Source organism: Arachis duranensis, unplaced genomic scaffold, assembly GCF_000817695.3.
Source record: "Arachis duranensis cultivar V14167 unplaced genomic scaffold, aradu.V14167.gnm2.J7QH unplaced_Scaffold_113795, whole genome shotgun sequence".
Taxonomy (NCBI): Eukaryota; Viridiplantae; Streptophyta; class Magnoliopsida; order Fabales; family Fabaceae; genus Arachis; species Arachis duranensis.
The window spans coordinates 14,679-20,051 of record NW_026263819.1 but is presented as its reverse complement, the minus strand read 5'-3'; the positions used below and the strand labels follow the sequence as shown (position 1 = coordinate 20,051).

The 5,373-nt window shown below is 26.9% G+C and overlaps 2 non-coding genes across 2 annotated transcripts; one reads left to right on the top strand and one right to left on the bottom strand.

Moving 5' to 3' along the window:
- Nucleotides 1–1,378: 1,378 nt before the first annotated feature.
- Nucleotides 1,379–1,465, bottom strand: TRNAS-GCU (transfer RNA serine (anticodon GCU)). The gene has a single exon. It is a non-coding gene; the product is annotated as a tRNA-Ser (tRNA).
- A 1,799-nt stretch (nt 1,466–3,264) lies between these two features.
- Nucleotides 3,265–3,336, top strand: TRNAR-UCU (transfer RNA arginine (anticodon UCU)). Its single transcript has one exon. It is a non-coding gene; the product is annotated as a tRNA-Arg (tRNA).
- Nucleotides 3,337–5,373: the final 2,037 nt, after the last annotated feature.

The following is a 5,373-nucleotide window of genomic DNA, read 5'->3' as shown; positions in this document are numbered from 1 at the left end:
AGAATAAAACTGAAATTATTGATCATTACATAGAATTCAATTAAGATATTGTATGAAAGTCTCATTTCCTCTTTTTTTTTTCAGACTGGAAGGATTTTGAACTAGATAAGTTCAAATAAAATAAGGATTTTGGAAGTTGTATTTGATTTTTTTTATTTTTCCTAATTTTAATTATTATTATATATATTATCTATAATATATATTTATTTCATTTAATTTTATTAAATATATTCATAATTTAATATATAAAATATTATATATATTCATAAAAAGCAATATTTTCTATTTTAATAATTCTAATATTATATTTTATTAATATATTAGAATATATATATTTTATATGTACAAAAATATACAATAAAGATTTTGACAATAAATAAAGATTGTACAAATTTTAAAGAACAAAATGTTTGTTATGCTTAATATCTTTAGTTTGGTCTGTATTCATATTAACTCCGCTCTTTATTCAAGTAGTTTTCTGTTGGCAAAATTACCCGAAGCCTATGCTTTTTTGAATCCAATTGTAGATATTATGCCAGTAATACCCTTACTCTTTTTTCTTTTAGCTTTTGTTTGGCAAGCTGCTGTAAGTTTTCGATGAAATAGTCAATTGGAATAAATATCCTAAAAAAATTCGGAATTTATTCGCAACTAAAAATTAGAACATTTCAAAAATTTAAAAGATCAGATAAGTCTTACTGTGTGAATCCTCGATTCAAATATTGAGATTTTTTGATAGACAAGAAAAATCAGGACCATCTCATTGTTTCCTCATTCTTACGTTTTTTCCACTGACAAATCCTTTTATTATTCGATTTGTATTAGATTTGAGTGTACCATCAGTATCCGAGTTGTGGATATGAAAAAAAGATTGTGATACAAATGTTGATAATAGTATATCGTTAATCATAATAAAAAAAAAATAAAAAGAAAGCGCTTTTACTACATACAAATACAAAGAAATTTCGGAATTTTTCTATTTCTTTGAAATCACTTAAAATCACTTAATTTCTTAGAAATTTTGTATCAAAAGAAACATAATGTGTTGTGTTATATAAGAGAAACCCCCTTTCTCTGTTTCTGTCGTTTTTTTTTAATTATCTTGGAGATTTTTGAATGCTTACTCTAAAACTATTTGTTTACACGGTAGTGATATTCTTTGTTTCTCTTTTCATCTTCGGATTCCTATCTAATGATCCGGGACGTAATCCAGGACGTGAAGAATAAAAAAAATATTTTGAGTTTTCTATGTTTTCCTTGTTTGTGCTAGATTTTTAAAAACTTTTAGGATTTTATCTATTTTACATCTTTAACTGGTAACTATCAAAATCAAACATAGAAAATTCAAAAGAAAAAAATACTAACTCACGGGCGGAAACGGAAAGAGAGGGATTCGAACCCTCGGTACAAAAATTCGTACAACGGATTAGCAATCCGACGCTTTAGTCCACTCAGCCATCTCTCCCCAATTGCGATATCTATATATATTGTTTATGTTAGATTGCATAACCAAACAAAGTAGGGGTTGAAAAAAGACTTTTTTGTTTAGATCTTATATATTCTTTTTCTATTTATAATGGATTGGATTTCTATTCAGTATTATAACGAACATTATAGATATAGAACCTTCCAGATAAGATACATATACTTTTCTATAGTATATCATTATTATTTCTATAGTATATCATTATTATTTTATTAGATTTTTCATATTCTTTATATTCATTATCTAAATTATTTGATAATTTCATTCTATGTTTAGATTTCTATTAATGTTTATATTAGAATAATATTTCTTTTATTTATTATATCTCTTTTTTTATTCTCATTCCATTTTTTGTGGTTTATTTATTTTTTTTTTTGCTACAGCCAGAGCCCAGCCAGGGTCTAGCCGGGCTCTGGGACTGTTTCCAGGAATCCCAGATAACTCTGATTTATTTGAATTAAAAAAAAATGAGATTTGCCCCCCTTTTTAATTGATTAGGGGGGTTGGTCCCCTTACGACACACGAGAACGCTCTAATTTGTAGAAACGTATGTTTCTATATATATAGACCCAGTCTCCGGTTCGACAAAAGGTCCAATTATGTGTAATAATAGCATTGTAGCAGCAGCGGGTATAGTTTAGTGGTAAAAGTGCGATTCGTTCTACGGACCCCTTAAAAGTTAAGGGATCCCGCCCTCCTTTGATTCATATCTCGATCAAGAACTTTATTTCTTACTTAAAGGGATTTTGAATCCTTTATTCCTCTCAATGAAAAATTCAAGGAATAATCTAAATTATCGTAATTTGTATCTAAGAAGAATCAATTCTCAATTGACAAATTGAATTCTAACATTATGAAACATAAGTTTTTAAAATTGGATCAAAAGTCCAATTTTTTTTGAGTATTGGATAAAGGATCCATGGGAAAAACTATAGAAAGTTTTTTTTTTCTAATCGTAACTAAATCTTCCTCTTTTTTGCTTTTTTGTAGTCTAAGAGAGGTTGAGGCACAATAGCTATTAAACGATTACTCTAGTTTACTAGAGACATCGATATCCTTTTTTTAGCTCGATGGAAATTTGATTCTTTTCCTAAAGATTCTTTCAAATAGAAATAGAGAACGAAGTAACTAGAAAAAACAAACGTATATTTGTAAAAATACTCCTTTTCTATTCTATAGGGATCATCTAAAAAGCAAGGCGTTTTCAATGTATTCATACAGAAAGGCTGACATAGATGTTATGGGTTAGCGGAATCTTTTTCCCGTGTTCCATATTTCTTCTTTTCTGAATCCCTTCCGTAAAGGAGCCGAATGAAACAAAAGTTTCACGTTCGGTTTTGAATTAGAGACGTTAAAAAAAAAAAAAGATAAATAAACGTCGACTATAACCCCTAGCCTTCCAAGCTAACGATGCGGGTTCGATTCCCGCTTCCCGCTTTTATCTTATTTCTATATTAGATATTAGATTAGAATCTTTCTCTTTTTTTTAGATTAGAATAAAATGTGGAATAAAATAAATACATTTTTTTAGTAAATTTTTTATCATTTCTGTATTTTGTTTTTAGTTATTTTATTCAATTTTATCAATTAATACAATATTCAATTTTCCAATTTGAATTCAAGATTATTGAATATAATATTCATTATATTATATATATTTATATATATAGTATATATATCTATATATTATATATTAGTATTTGTAGATATTATTCCATTTTTTCTTCTAACTTTTCACTAAATTGAATTTAGTGAAAAGTTAGAAGAAAAAAAGAAAAGCGTCCATTGTCTAATGGATAGGACAGAGGTCTTCTAAACCTTTGGTATAGGTTCAAATCCTATTGGACGCAAATAATTTGCATTATGTATTTAATATTTTTATATTTATAATATAAAAATATAACTCTAAATAGAATTTCTATATTTCTAAAAACTAAAAATAAAAGATAAAAAAAAAGATTTTGAATGATTTGAATTGAACAAGAACCACTTATCCTTTGAGAATTAATATAAATATAGAATATCTAATATAATTAATTTATTATATTATTTATTCAAAGAAAAGATATTAAACATGAAAGAATCAGAATAATAATCTAAATTTTAATTTGAAAGTTGAATGCTGAAACAAAGACAACACAATCTTTGAAATATACAGTGCTAATAGTTTGCTACCAAACATCATGAACAAACTTCCGAAGTTATTTAATTTCAGAATGACTAGCAAGGAATCATTGACTAAACCCAACACTAGCTAAAGAAAATGGCATGGACATTTTTTCCCCTAAAATATACAAAGATTATGAAGTTTCATTAATCTTACCCCATATATGATGCAACTGCTAGTGTAGTGAATATAGAACTTTTCCTAATCAGCAAGTTATTATGCCACCTCAGTCTTAGTTATATCTCTAGCCAATTTATACCATCACATTCTCTACACTTATTTCAGCTACTATAAATATCAACCTCGTAACATCTTGTAGCCAACTTTTTAATGGTAATCACAATGTAGAATACTCGTTATTTTCTTTATGCTCTCTCTTCTTTTTCTCTCTATCTTTCTTTTTCTTTTTCTAAGAACCAAGTTATTGATACCTTACATGGTATCGTATCAGAACTTCGGTTTTGATCCATGAAACACTCAACTTTTTCCGCTTGGCAGAATTAGGCGAATCAAGCTTTTCAACTACAATCAGCAATTTCAATAACTTCAATAGCAAATTTTCCAGCAACAATTAAATTGGATGAGAATAATTTCAAGGCGTAGAAGCGTCAAGCACTCCCGTGTATCAAAGCTAACAAGCAACAAAATCATGTTATTGCACTATTAAATATAGAATGAAGGTAAAGTGTCTCGAGAATTCAAAGAGTGGGAACTAGGGCGGGAAGTGAACTGAGTTGAGTAAAGTTAGACCAAGTTCAAACTCGGCTCACGAAAATTGAGCTTGGCTCACGGCTCGACTCATTAATAATCGAGTCTATTTCTTAAGCTCAAACTTGGCCCACTGAAAGCTCACGAGCTGGCTCAAATAATAAGAACATAATCTATAATTCTATATCAATAAATTATAATTTATATGGTGAATTCTATCCAACCCACTCTGAAATAACATGTAAGTTACCTTTCATGATGTGTCACACTTTAATTGGTCATTATCTTAACTATAGTTGGGTTATTTTGTAATTTATTATTTTAGATGGGTAATTGTATAATTTTTTAAAATATTAAAATTCTACCCCGTTAATTGAAACACGTTCTCACGCAATCTCTTTTCACAGTGCATCATTCTTTAACGGGTCATTGAATTCTCATGGCTCGTAACTTTTTCGTTCTTCCCAGTATAGACAGCGCCCACTTCATTTCTATCTCTTTTCCTCTCACTCAATCCCTTTTTTTGCCATGACCCATGAATCACTCTTTACCAACATCAACATCATTAATGGTTAGTTCAGTTATTAAATTTTTTTATTAAAAAAATATATATTTATTTAATTACATGATGGAATATATATTCATATGTAAACTATAATATAATAAAATAAATCTATTTAAAATACTTAAAAGTATATTTAAAATCATAAACATATAAATATATAATAATAAAATTTGTACTCTAACCAAGTAAACATATTTTTTATCATACATAAATTATTTAAAAAATAAATATATTATTAAAATTAATAATACAAATTTAAAATAATAAAATCCAATTTTCTTACTGTATTTTTTATAATATTTTTATTTTTTTAATTTATAATTTATTAGTACTTTATTATTTAATTAATGATTAAACAAATTATTTTCATCAAAAATTATTTTTTTTATTATCTTAGAGAAAAGATCAATATAACAGTTTAAAAAATAATATAAAAATAATATTTTA